We start from the raw sequence: 15,974 nt of genomic DNA, 5'->3' as shown, positions 1-15,974 counted from the left end.
TGAGTTGCAAATTTGCGCAAATTTTAATTTTGGTTGAAGGAAAATGAATATCTAGCATGTTTGTTGTGGTAGAATAGGTTTTTGGGGTTATAGAGGCATTTATGTTTTTGCCACAAAGCAATCATTTCCAAGACTGCTTCTTTCGACCAATCGATCTGAAAATTACATTATAAACACCCTTTGTTTACTTTTCTAAATATTTAAATATACATAACTTTCCATTTTCTTTTTTAAAAGATTTTGTTTTTCTTTTTTGAGACAGAAAACAGCTGATAAATTTATGTTTACATACAAGAATGCCGTATCAAATAGAGCGCTCCCTAAATGAAAAATTTACATATGAGTTGCCAAATCATTTTGATAGATGAAAATTTTCATAGTGGTCACACTATGTGTACAACATTCGCAGGTAGAAAATTTGACATCTCATACCACATTGATAGATGGTGTAAACAACCCTTTACAATTATTACGAGAAAGCAGAGGCAAAATTACAAAAAAATAGAATATCTAAGCATAGAGAGCACAAATGGAAACAGTTATAGCTAAATTATTATGATCTCTATTAAATGAGATTTTAAACGGGGTATATGTTGCTCTCTATGTTGCCTAGGCAAAATACTCAGATGAATCAGTGACTTTTAAACTGTACTGAGCAATTGTAAGCTGGTAATACTGACGTTTAAGCAGTATTCCTAGACCATAAAATATGTTTCATTTCCGGGAAAAGGAATATGAAAATGGAAACTTAACCTAATATTTAGGTATGTTCTTCAATGTCTAATATATAAAAGGCAATGTGTGTATGTTAGTATGTTTGTTTGTTTGTATGTTTGTATGTTCCGAATAGACTCAAAAACGGCTGAATAGATTTTCTTGAAAATTTCAGATAATGTACTGGTAACATCGGTGATGAAAATAGGCTATATAATTTTTTGAATGGTCGTCGCGGAAGTGAAATATCACGGTCATCCCAAATTATTCAAAAATGTATTATTTCAGATAATATACCTTATTTTAGTAAGCGTGACTACAAAACCGCTATAACACTGGCTTCAATATGTGGGATAACGCGGTCAACTCCATAGTTTGGAATACAGTAAAATCCCGATAACATGAGATGTCACTATATAGAAATTCCGAAAAATCGATTGGGAAATCTTATGAAATTTTGTATGTGGTGTTTTTAGGTCTGAGAATAGGTCGTAATCTTTTTTTTTTATCAAGCTATGTGTAGTGACCGGTGGTCCTCCCCACAAATTGTTTAAGAAAACCGCGAAATTCAAGATACTTTTTAATATATTGTTCACAAATTGTTTGCATTGCTATGATAATTACTGTCTTGACTCTGAATGATCATTGCGGAAGTGAAATATCGCGTTCATCCCAAAATTTTCAAAAATGTATTATTTCAGTTAATTAGAACGGTCGTAAGCTGTTTTTTACTGCTAAGAATAGCGACTGGTGGTCCTCCCTACAATGTTTTTAAGAAAATCAGAAATCTTTGATATTTTTGAACGTATTGTTTACAGATTGTTTTCCCTGAATGATCGCGGTCATCACAAAGTTTTCAAAAATGTGTTATTTCAATTAATATACATAATTTTAGTAAGCGTGACACAAAAATGATGTGAACACTAGCTTGAACAAGTGGGATAGCGCGGTCGTGAGCTATTTTAATATTAGTAATTACCGTCTTGACACTGAATGGTCTTCGCGGAAGTGAAATATCGCGGTCATCACAAAATGTTCAAACATTTATTATTTCAGATAATATACATCATTTTGCGTGCCTAAAAAATGCTATAAACCCTGAACACTAAACAATAAGTGGGAAAGCGCGATCAACTCCACATTTTGGAATACAGTAAAATCCTGATAACTTGAGATGTCACTATCCAGAGGTTAAATCCACCAAAAATAGCGAAAATCAGGCGCCACCCTTCTATGGGAGCTATATCAAAACGAGGACGTATACTGAAAATTCTCTGCAAGACTGTTTACGACCCCCAAAAGTGACTATATCTCCAAACTATCGAAAATCGGGAGGTACTGCTTTATGGGAGCTATATCAAAACGTGAACCTATAACTGTTCCGTTCCGTTCTATGGGAGCTATATCAAAACGTGGACCTATACTGACAATTCTCTGCAGTAATAATTACGACCCGAGACCAACAATCCAATATATAGCAATGTTAATTGACGTGCACCGATCATTATATGTGGGTCACAAAGTGCTTTAAACTGTCAATTTATGGTGAAGGGTATAATAAAAGAGATTTTATATCTTAAATTTGGGGGTACCATTACATAGAATTTATGTCAAAACATTGACTTATATTATGAAGTTTCTAGAGGGATGCCTAATTATGGCTGTATCAATGCTGGATAGATAACTAAAGTTTACACGGAGAACCCAAACAACGGGCCAGCAACGCGGACCGGGTCAGCTAGTTTACAATATTTTTCACCAAATTTTAATAAATAAAATTTGGAACAATCAATCTTGCCCTGAGAGTAACGGTACTTGATTATCAACAAAAAAGAGAATCAATTTTATAACAATTTAAACATAAGAGAAGGGCTTGAAATTGATTGGTCCAAAACAGGCTCAATTAATAAGAGATGTTAACACTTACATACATACTGTTGGGTTCCATCGATGAAAGGCCTTTCATAACTGGGTGCCCGAAGTTAATGAGGTATTTTAATGTTGATGATGTTGACTGCGATTTCATGCACATCGTATTTATGTAAAATGTGTGTTTTTCTATATGATGATGATTAGGTGTTAAATATGTAAATGAAGAACAATAACCAATTATTTGCCAATTGCTTTTGCACAATAAAATTTGATCAACTTTTCCCCAAATTTACGATTGCCGGTAATTTTGTTTCTCCTTCTTCTCACTGCTTCATACACACAGACACACTAGGTAATTTAACTTCTTAAATATTAATACTTAGTATATAAAAGCTCCTTCATTAAATTATTCAGGTTATTTCCATATGCCACAACACCTTAATTGCTCCGGACTTCTTTAAATAGCGACTTCAAAGTAAATATATTTTCCACAGATTCGCAAATTCAATTCACAGACCACGAATGTAGAATATTTAGAGAGCACCGGCAGCTAGGCAAAACACACTGTAACTGGTGCATATCATAAACTGCGTAGAAAAAAGGGTAGCTTGTCATGCGGACAGACGAATAGCGGAATGGATCGATAAATCTGGTACAATAAAAACAGAGGGAATAAGAGACAATTTCTACAAGAGAATTATTACAGTATTCACCTTGATCAATTGGAGTCTGCAAAGAAGGGCATCTAACGTCCCCTCTGCCACGGAGGCGTTGACGAAAAAAAGCAAATTTGAAATAAGGTTATCTCAGCTGCAGACTTTGCCCTTAGCAAAATTATAACCGTATGTCTCAATCTTAGCTACTTTGACAACACTTTCACAATTAACCAGGAATATTTTCGACCAACCTTTGGAAAATAGCAAGCTGACGTCATAATAGAACCAATAAAACATTTGGTTTACTTACACTCGCTTGTTGATTGAATTTATGTTAGGTCATTCAGACCAAAAGCTTGTATATTATAATGCAATCAAAAACACTCAGTAAAAAAAACTGAAATTTTTCCACAAATCAAAACTTCAAAACAGCATAGAGTGATCTGTGCTGGCGAATAGTTGAAACCAAATGAACAAGATGGGGATCACGAACCTACTTTTCTAGCCTCGCCTATTTTCCAATCAAGTAAAATAATTTCCTTACAACCACATTGCACAATCAATATGGCTTCGACAGAAAAGAACAGATCTATGATCACGAAACATAAGTAAATTTTTGGCTCAATTCTAAATCAAATCCATACAGGCAATTTTAACCTTTTGAAAGCATACTTTGAGGAGGAACGTGATACATCCTTAACTGCATTACCTGCCAATCTTTGTATATGTATTGGGGAGAAAACTAAATACATCTACATACCGGAAATTCATCACAAGCGCCACTACATATACCCCCCAACCAAAATCAGATTTCGGGGCTGAAAGGCATGAAATCTGATACCGCTTGTGATGATCTATTGGCGAATATCCTTTGCATGATAGTTTCCTATATATTTTCCACGTAGGTCCTCTAATTCATAATATGAATTTCCTAGCTTCTTCCGAATCCTAGCCTTAACAAATGTAGGAGCCAGTTTTGCATTAAATCCAGTTTCGAAATTGCTTTGTTGGAAATTCCGGCGAAAAACCTCTTGGCCGACGTCATAGGACACAACCCGCGAACGGAGATTATACGCCCTCTCATTTCTTTCGAGCTTTTTTCTCATAATATCATTGGCTTTATGACGAATGATGTCGAAAGAATCAGATCTGTCAAACTGTATCGACCTGTCATCTAGCATCCCCAAATTCCTCAGCAGCCTATACGTGGAGCCATTGGTCACTATATGCTGGCCGAAAGCCATGAAATATGGCGATGTACCAATGGATGAGTGAACGGTCGATCGAAGGGCACAAGAAATTTTACTGAGGTTCTCATCCCAGTCTTTTTGGTCAGATCGTATGTAAGCTTTGATCGCTGATATAACCGACCGATTCACTCTCTCCGAAGCGTTCGCTTGGGGAGAGTGAACAGCGGTAAATGTATGAGAAACTCCATAACTACGTAGCAAGTCGTTAAACTTGTTCGCTTTAAATTGGGTCCCGTTGTCCGAGACTACAACCTCCGGAACTCCGTAGGTGTGAAACAACGACTCCTCCAAATACTGAACCACAATATCTGCCGTAAATTTTTTTACTGGGTGAAGGAAACAAAATTTGGAGAAGTGGTCTAGGACTACAAAAATCCCTATTGATCCTGACCTAGACCTCGGATACGGACCTAAGAAGTCTACAAATATCTTTTGGAAAAACCTATGCGTCTCTCCGGTATTTCCCATTGGAGGTCTCATGACAAAATTAGGGTGTTTTGTAGCTTTACAAATTTCACACGAGTTTATGTAATCCTTAACGTCGTTTACCATATTTGGCCAGAAATAGTACCGTCTCAGACGTTCCAGTGTCTTGTTTATGCCTGAATGAGAGGAAAGGGGGTCGTCATGGTGTCTTTTTAGTAATTCCGGTACAGCCTCAGCTGGAACCCATAGTTTCCAGGCCATATCATCGGTTGTTTGATCCCCTGTTGCGTGTTCCATCCTTCTATACACGAAACCATCAATGACCTTCAAGTCAGGAGTATGGTCTATATTATTTTGAACTCTTCTAAGCAATTCTTTGTAACCTTCAGATTGAAAATGGGACGAACTGAGATCAATAAATACTCCTCTACAGTTTTCAATTTCACAAATACCTCCCAGTTCTGGGAAATGTTCAGAGTTGGCGCGGGAAAGAGTATCAGGAACCACGACATAAGCTCGGAATTTCTTAATGCTTAGCATTGCTGCCAAACATTCTTGTTCGGTGACACTATAGTGCGTTGGGCTTGATTTAGCTTCTTAGACATAAATGCTATCGGAAGCTCATCACCCTCCGCATTCTTTTGCACCAATACAGCTCCTATACCTGTCTTGCTTGCATCACAGTGAATGAAAAATGTCTGTGAAAAGTCTGGACTATGCAAGACAGGAGCTGAGCACAAAATGGACTTTAAATCTTCAAAAGCTTTCTGAGCATCTTCATTCCAAGAGAATCTCCGATTAGGTTTTACTAAATCACTTAATGGTGCAGAAGGGGCAGCGTAATTCCTGATAAATTTCCTATACCAACCTGACATTCCCAAAAACCGACGAACTTGTTTCACTGATCGCGGTGTTGGAAATTCAGATATAGCCGAAACTTTATCGGGATCAGTTCGGATAACTCCGTTCCCTAGTACATGTCCGAGATACCGAACTTCACTCACGCAAAATTTACTCTTCTCGACGTTAATAGTCAAGCCGGCCTGACGTAAACATCTTGCCACCTCACCTAAGACCTCCACATGACGCTCAAAAGTTGGAGATACCACAAGAAGGTCATCCAGGTAGACGAACACTTCGGTCCTGAGAGACGCTGGAATCACCCGGTCCATGAGCCTGCACGTGGTCTGCGGCGCATTGCAGAGACCAAAGGGCATGACCTTGAAATGATATAGCGGCCTCCCTGGAACCGTGAATGCCGTCTTACCTTTCGACGACTCCTCAAGTGGTATCTGCCAAAAGGCATCCTTGAGGTCAAGGCTACTAATAAATTCGGCCTTAGGGATACGACTAAGAATGCCGTCAATATGCGGAAGCGGGTATGCGTCACCTACTGTAAGCGAGTTCAACTTCCTGCTATCTAGGCAAAGTCGGTTTTTACCAGGTTTACGGTGTAATACCACTGGCGATGACCAAGCACTAGAAGACTCCTCTATCACCCCCATGGATAGCATACGGTCTAGCTCTTCATATATTAGCTTCTTTATCGCAGTGAGACAGGAAAGTGCCTCTGTTTCACAGGCTTGGCATTTCCCGTGTCAATTACATGACATAATACATTCGTTTTGCCTAAGCCTTCCTTAGCGAATGAGGGAAACAAACCTATGACTCTCTGCATATCCGACTGTTGAGGTGGGGAAAGTAGCTTATCACCCAAAATCTCATTGAGGTCAATAAAAGGATACATCCGGTCAACACTAGGCAGAATAGAACTGGGAAGCAAGTCAAACAACCGCCAAAAATCAATACCCAAAATAAGATTTTGAGATATACTGGGGACAATAAAAATCCTTATGTTTCGCTTGATCCCGCGGAAAACAATGTCGGTGTGTAGAACGCCAACAACATTCTGCGACTTCCCGTCGGCTGTCTTCACGGATGTATTTAAAATTTTGTAAGGTACATTGGATGCCAGAAACTCCGAAGCTGTATTGGACCCTAAACAAGTAACGGAAGCTCCCGTGTCGAGTAAGCCTATCATACATCTGCCTAGTAATTCAACTTCCGCATAGGGTCTAACATCCCTCTTCCGATCAAGAACTGACACGGAAAAACATTTTCTTACAGACTTGACATTCTGCCAAAAATCCCTCATACGCCGACTTGATCTGTTAGAACTCCTCTCCTCACCAAAGATTCTATTACGAACCACATAATAATTCTTCAACCGTTCGTGGAATGGTATCAAAGGACAAGGCCCGTTCCTAAATTTTGCACAAGGTTCAACCTCACGACTTAATATGGTATACTTCTCAGGTCTATTTCCTGACTTAGAGTTGTCATCAAATTTATTTTCGGTAAAATCAGAGTCATGTCCGGGTTCATTAAGTGTGTCATTATCAAGTAAGCAATATTTATCTGTGGACTTTACTTCATTTCCGAATGTTTTTGACTGTTGGTTGTATTCGGTGCACCCTTGGGTGCTGCTTGATAGTTTTTTGGATTTGCGGTGCATTTTCGACAGTTTGGCTTGTAGGTTTGTGGAGCCCCATAACCGTAACAAAATACGGATCGCTCCTCTACACACTCTTGGTAACGATGTCCTAACGCCCTACAATTCCAGCATATTAAAACCACTTCTGAAACTTCATCACCTGGCTTAAGCAACTCCGGCGGTTCGGATTCGACAACAATTTCAGATAACCTTTTCTGTAAATGGCCAACTCTGTTACCTCCTACCGCATGTCTCCTATTTAAGTCCTGGATAAAAAATGCCCGTCGGCGGCATATATCCCGCAGTTGTGCAATTGAGACTATTGTCATATTGAGGATCTCATGTTGGATCTCGGGTAAGAGGTTTCGCCGCAAAATTTCCACTAAGGTCCCTTCATCAAGGGGCTGACATAACCTATCCGCTAGTTCAGTAACTGATTCATAAAATGAATCGAAAGACTCGTGTTGTTTTTGTCGCCGATCTCGGATCATATCTTTATAATCAACGTCTGTCCTTGAATCTTTATACTGGCGTCTTAATGCTAAACACAGTACTGGCCACTTTACGGCATCGACTGATTTGTGAAATCGCCAAAACCAGTCGTTGGCCTTTCCCGCAAATAGTGTAGAAGCATTACCACACATTATGTCGAAATTTCCGTTCAAGGTCTGATTAGTCAAAGCCTCAACTCTATAAATAAAGTTATCGACCGGTAGAGAATTCGAGCTCCTACTAAATCTAACCTTCCAATTAAACATTATTTGGCTAACCTTATCCGGCCTAAGCAGTAAGTCCTGAACATTGGAATTGGTATTAGACGCGAAACGATTAGGTAAAGGTCTGTCTGAAGAAATATTATGGGGCTCCGAACTGGTATTCCTGGCAGCAGAAGATATACCCAACATCTGTTCGAGAGTCCTTTGCTCAACATCCGGTAACGTTTGCATTACAGGGGGCCTATTCAACGTAGGATATGACGTACTTGGATTCTGATTAGGATTCCAACTCAGTCGAGACATAGTATCCTGTATACTCTTTTCTACCATCTGGGTAATCTGACTCTCCAAATTGGTCACAAACTGTGATTGATAGGAGGCTACGGATCTAGATACTAGCCCTTCAATGTTATCTAATGTAATATTCGACATAGCTGATGTCAACCCCGTGGCAGAATTTGTTGATTGAGAAGGAGATGGACCATCTGATTGTTGAGTTAAAGTTGACATAGTATTATCAGCTGTCCTATTCGAATCAAATGTCTTTGCCTTTGATGCTGACCTAGTTGTCATAGGTGATGTCGACCTACCTTTAGACGCTTGAGATGTGGACGCAGATGCATCTTTCGTAATCCTGCTATTACAAATGGGACAGGTCGAATTGTTTCTAATATAGTTGGAAATGCAAATCCTATGGAACAGATGTCTACAGACCGACTCAGCCAAAGTTGACTTATCCGTGATACCAGAGCGACAGATTCCGCAATTCGGAACATTTTTCTCCGCTGCTAGAGAAGCAGAGATATTCTCGTCACTCGGAACTAAAGCCATTCTCCAGGTAATAAATTCAAAACCCACCAAACGACAAAATAACCGTGCGATCCGTTTGATAAAATGCAGATACTAGCCCAAAAATAAAAAATACCTAAAACAATACGTAACAAAATAACAAGGAAATATAACAAATTTCACATTCAAGATAAGAATGTTTGCTAGTTTGACTATAAACGGCAACCAAAAGCTAATAGGGGGTTTTCTTGCTAAATCTCAGAGGGAAACCAATACATCCTTAGGAAAGAAAAAGGATAGAAAAGAATCAGAACAACACAGCTTTACCTTGGATACAAACGTCATCGATAACATTTGCATATTCCAACAATAAAAATAGATTGTAAATCAATCTAAAAGAGTTCGTGTAAAGGTCAGCTTTAGACATGAAGTCCATAACAACCGCATTCCTTTACCCAGAAACCCACCAGACCAATTCTCAAAATAGATTAGGGGATAACAATATATATCTGGTTACATTCAACAGCTTATCGCCTTTAATGAACAGTAATTTCCAAGGATAATATGTTAAGCAATAATAAGGAAAAAATTTGGAGCATAGAATGAAAGCAGGAAGAATAAAATTGGACCTGAGTGATGACACAAAATATACGAGATATTTGACTGCTGACTATGTAAAATGTATTTCACTCGGGCCCCACGTTCTGGGCGCCAAAAATTTATTTCTGTAGCATACAACCTGAGAGGCTTGATTTATGAGTTCATGAAAGAACACTGAAATACTCCTGCTGTAAACAAATGGGTATGGCATGCTTTTGTACCACGGCCTTATAACTCGCCGGAGGTGTGGGTTCTTTCCATAGTTTACCGGAGATTAGCTACATTACCAAATTTTATATGTTGTAACAAGCATGCACGATATAATTTTGAAGATGCAAATACAAAAAGAGTGTAAAGAAAAGAAGTTTAGGATTCCCTTGAGATTATATACGGGAAGCGCCGATGGTTTGCACAAATCCTTTTTGCCCACCCTACCATGTTACTCAGCATCCACTGCCAAATTCGAGTAACCCATAATCAGTATCCCCCACTAACTACTGGTGCCTATCTTAGTCAAACTCAAATGAAGATTCAATTCATGGTTAATTCAACCAAAGTTTTAATAACAATTTCAAAAACCATATTCTAAGAAAACTTAAACAGACTATATTATAATCTAAGTTGCTTAAGACATTGGCAGCAATGACAAAAACATAATTCAAAAGCAGAATAAAGATCTATTTGGTAATACATTATATTTTGTTTCAGCTAAAAATTCGATATTGGTTTGTGTGTATGTTCGAGGTATGAAGAAAGAGGACTTTAAAACTGTAACAGCTGGTTTAGAAGCCGAGTTCAGTGACCTTCTGTTTAGGAATGGTGGTTTTATTTCGGTAACAATTATTACGAGAAAGCAGAGGCAAAATTACAAAAAATAGAATATCTAAGCATAGAGAGCACAAATGGAAACAGTTATAGCTAAATTATTATGATCTCAATTAAATGAGATGTTAATCGGGGTATATGTTGCTCTCTATGTTGCCTAGGCAAAATACTCAGATGAATCGGTGACTTTTAAACTGTACTGAGCAATTGTAAGCTGGTAATACTGACGTTTAAGCAGTATTCCTAGACCATAAAATATGTTTCATTTCCGGGAAAAGGAATATGAAAATGGAAACTTAACCTAATATTTAGGTATGTTCTTCAATGTTTACAATATTTTTCACCAAATTTTAATAAATAAAATTTGGAACAATCAATCTTGCCCTGAGAGTAACGGTACTTGATTATCAACAAAAAAGAGAATCAATTTTATAACAATTTAAACATAAGAGAAGGGCTTGAAATTGATTGGTCCAAAACAGGCTCAATTAATAAGAGATGTTAACACTTACATACATACTGTTGGGTTCCATCGATGAAAGGCCTTTCATAACTGGGTGCCCGAAGTTTATGAGGTATTTTAATGTTGATGATGTTGACTGCGATTTCATGCACATCGTATTTATGTAAAATGTGTGTTTTTCTATATGATGATGATTAGGTGTTAAATATGTAAATGAAGAACAATAACCAATTATTTGCCAATTGCTTTTGCACAATAAAATTTGATCAACTTTTCTCCAAATTTACGATTGCCGGTAATTTTGTTTCTCCTTCTTCTCACTGCTTCATACACACAGACACACTAGGTAATTTAACTTCTTAAATATTAATACTTAGTATATAAAAGCTCCTTCATTAAATTATTCAGGGTATTTCCATATGCCACAACACCTTAATTGCTCCGGACTTCTTTAAATAGCGACTTCAAAGTAAATATATTTTCCACAGATTCGCAAATTTAATTTACAGACCACGAATGTAGAATATTTAGAGAGCACCGGCAGCTAGGCAAAACACAATGTAACTGGTGCATATCATAAACTGCGTAGAAAAAGGGTAGCTTGTCATGCGGACAGACGAATAGCGGAATGGATCGATAAATCTGGTACAATAAAAACAGAGGGAATAAGAGACAATTTCTACAAGAGAATTATTACAGTATTCACCTTGATCAATTGGAGTCTGCAAAGAAGGGCATCTAACGTCCCCTCTGCCACGGAGGCGTTGACGAAAAAAAGCAAATTTGAAATAAGGTTATTTCAGCTGCAGACTTTGCCCTTAGCAAAATTATAACCGTATGTCCCAATCTTAGCTACTTTGACAACACTTTCACAATTAACCAGGAATATTTTCGACCAACCTTTGGAAAAAAGCAAGCTGACGTCATAATAGAACCAATAAAACATTTGGTTTACTTACACTCGCTTGTTGATTGAATTTATGTTAGGTCATTCAGACCAAAAGCTTGTATATTATAATGCAATCAAAAACAATCAGTAAAAAAAACTGAAATTTTTCCACAAATCAAAACTTCAAAACAGCATAGAGTGATCTGTGCTGGCGAATAGTTGAAACCAAATGAACAAGATGGGGATCACGAACCTACTTTTCTAGCCTCGCCTATTTTCCAATCAAGTAAAATAATTTCCTTACAACCACATTGCACAATCAATATGGCTTCGACAGAAAAGAACAGATCTATGATCACGAAACATAAGTAAATTTTTGGCTCAATTCTAAATCAAATCCATACAGGCAATTTTAACCTTTTGAAAGCATACTTTGAGGAGGAACGTGATACATCCTTAACTGCATTACCTGCCAATCTTTGTATATGTATTGGGGAGAAAACTAAATACATCTACATACCGGAAATTCATCACAAGCGCCACTACCCCTCCAAGCATTTGGAAGTTAAATATATCTTCTCTCAGTAAATGCGTCTCCGAAAAGTGCCTGCATTCAGTTAAAAATGCGAATGTTGTCTTTTTACAGGAACAAATATGTTGTTATCGCTTTTTTATCCGTATGTGGTCACAACTGCGCAACTTGCAGTATTATAAAAAGCGACACTTTATGTTGTACAAAAACAAATGCTTAAAGTCTGGAATATTGATACTACTCTCTATTATAGAGTAATGTTTTCAAAACAATAGTGGCAGCATTACAAAAACAATTCATTAAGCGAATTGTAATGAAAGCAAATAAGTAGAAAAAAACGTGAGTTGATTGACGTGATTTCTTCAGTTCTTGTGACGTTCTGTTAGCAATCGGTACAAACTTGATACAAAAATTTAAATGAAAATAAGACTGTTTAGATTCTTTATTGTATACCTATTAACAACTTTTATAAAAAAGTAAATCAAACGTATTATTCATTTGAATTCAATGTTAATGCGGTTATAAAAGGTGCATTGCATTATATTTTTTTTTTTCCTTTTTGATAAATTTTATAATAAAATGCGTCTTTTATAACCGCATTAACATTAAATTCAAATGAATAATAATAATATGATTTAATAAACAATAAAGAAACTAAATAGCCTTTTGCAAATACTGTCGGTTCCGTTACTACTAAAAGTTTCGTAAACGGTACCTGCATGAGTACCTAATGCACACTTAAAGTGCCCCGCTTCCGACGCTCCAACTGAATCGCATAAGAAACATACAACAGTGTCGGAAGCGATAATAGAGTTTGGACCGCATAAGTGGAACAGTTTCTTTAGTCATGTTTGTCTTTTCGGAAACAAATGCGACTGTCGCAGTAGACACAACAATCCGTTTTCAGTGACTTTTGCGTCAAGCAAGCGATAGAAAATGTTTGGAGGGTACAAAACTTATATTGAAACAAAGAATAAAGTAAAAATATATATATATATATATATATATATATATATATATATATATAAACATAATTATAAATAAAAATACATTAAATAAAACAAAAATATTTTTTACTAACTCCACTTTATTTTACAATAAATAAATCTTCGAAGTTATTGCGAGTAATAAATATTAAACATAAATAAATAATTAATTAAATAAAAAGGAAATATGGGTTCTGCAATTTGTACTAGATTTGAATACGAAAATGACAACATGTGTCAAAAAATTTTGAATACTGCCGAGACAGATTTTTCTGATTCATTAATTGAAACAAAAATAGAAGCTTTAGACGAAGATTGGGTTAGTGTAAAAAATTCGTTTGAAAGTGTCTACTTTGCTGAAGACAAATTGGTAGATACAGTTTTTAAGAAAACGGCTAAAGAGAAGTTGGGATAACAAGGGAAAATATCAAACAACAAAAGCGAATCTCATGGAAATTTTAAAGAAGCGCAAAGCTTCGTCTTCTAACAATACAGCTGGGGATTTTACAAATCCATCACTTTTTCATAGTTCAGCAATGTACCCTCACAATACTACTTTTGACATGTCAGAAATTTGCATAAAAGTGCCTCCGTGTGATACACCCGACTTCTATGGAAGTTATGAAGAATGGCCAGCGTTTCGGGACTTATTCACAGCAATTTATGGTAGTCATCGTCAATTAACATCGGCACAAAAGTTGTACCACCTGAGAAACAAAACAAAAGGTGAAGCAGCAAAAATAGTAGAAAGGTATCCACATTCTGATCAAAACTTTTCACTAGCCTGGGAAGCCTTAAAGATGAGGTATGAAAATAAAAGGGTCCTCGTAGACAATCAATTGAAAATTCTGTTTAATATATCTACCGCAAAAACAGAGAACATTCAAGACATCAAAAGAATTCAATCAACAGTTACCGATTGTTTGGCTATTCTAAAAGCACATGGGGTAAAGATAGAGCAATGGGATCCAATCATAATATATTTGTGTTCCACAAAACTACCAGTAGAAACTCTAACATTATGAGAACAATCGTTAGAGTCTCAATCAGATTTGCCTTTTTGGTCCCAAATGGAAGATTTTTTGATAAACAGACACCAAGTTCTTGAAAGAATAGATAGTCTTAGAGGAAAAATGCTTCTACAAAACGTAAATTCTGATTATTCAGGACAACATAGTTTAAATTACACACATACGAATAGATGCGTTTTATGTGGAAAAAACCACATTTTAAAAAACTGTCAAAGATTTAACAATTTTTCTGTCAGTCAAAGAATGGAAATAGTCCGTGAGAAACATTTGTGTAATAACTGCCTAGCAAGTGGACACATATCACTAGAATGTACCAGTATGCATAGATGTCTATACTGCAAGAGAAAACACCACACAAAATTGCACATATCGAATATGACATCGCAATCAGGATCGGTACCAAAGGACTTGCATTATTCACCTTCTAGTACGGAACATCAGACTAGTACACATATAACGAATGATGATATACCTGGTTCATCAAATGTGTTAGATCAACATTCCAATGTAGACACTCATGTATCTCTGAGTCAAGATGATGTTATGTTGCCAACTGCACTTGTACAACTTAAACATGCGGGGGAAATCTTTACGATCAGAGCACTTATAGATTCGGCTTCAAAAAGAACGTTTTTGACGCACAGAATAGTGAAGCGTATTAATATACAAACTGAAAGCGCAAATTTCAAAGTGAGTGGGCTAGGTGGAACAGTGGTGGCTAACGCAGATAAAGTATGTAGAATTGGGTTATGTAATAATAAAAGAAATTTTGAACTGAAAACGCAAGTAATAGTAGTAAAGCATTTAACAAGCCTTTTACCCTCCGAAACCGCTATGTTGTCAGATTTAACAGATATTCAAAATCTAAAACTAGCAGATCCAGGGTTCTTAATTTCTGCTCAGGTTGATATGCTGATAGGGAGTGACGTAATACCATACATTATATTAGATGATGTAAAAAGGAATATTTTAGGAAATATGGTGGCCCAGAACTCTGTTTACGGTTGGTACATTTATGGTCCAATTATACGCCAAGAACATTCCTTAGCAACAATAGAAATATCAGAGGAGTCAGAAAATATTATAGAACTGCTTAAGAAATTCTGGGAACAGGAGGAAATACATTCACCCCAAATATTATCAGAAGCTGACGAATATTGCGAGAGATATTATACTCGAACAACTTATCGTAGGCAGGACGGTAGATATGTTGTTAGGTTGCCCTTTAAAGAAGAATTCCCTAACGCAATATTTTTGGATTCATCCAGATTCATAGCAAAGCGTCAGTATGAAAATATGGAGAAAAAATTACAAAAGAATAGTGATTTGAAAATTACATACAATGAGGTTTTAAATGAATATTTATCACTCGGCCATATGGACAGAGTTAGTTCGAAAGAATTTAAGAATGATGGAAAGTATTATTCTTATTACTTACCTCACCATGCAGTTTTTAAACCTGATAGTGTTAGCACAAAAGTGAGAGTTGTGTTCAACGGTTCGCGGAAAACAAGAAGCTCATATTCCTTAAATGATGTGTTACATACAGGCCCAATTTTACAAAATGATCTAACGTCCGTACTTTTAAATTGGCGTATGTATCAATATGTATTTAACGGAGACACTGAAAAAATGTACCGTCAAATAATACTACATAAATCTGACATTTCAAAGAATATTATTCAGAGACAGTGTTCCGAATGAAATAGAAGATTATGAATTGAACAGAGT

This window comes from Musca autumnalis, unplaced genomic scaffold (genome assembly GCF_047663935.1).
Source record: "Musca autumnalis isolate F117 unplaced genomic scaffold, ASM4766393v1 scaffold_5, whole genome shotgun sequence".
Taxonomy (NCBI): Eukaryota; Metazoa; Arthropoda; class Insecta; order Diptera; family Muscidae; genus Musca; species Musca autumnalis.
This window is presented reverse-complemented; position numbering follows the sequence as displayed.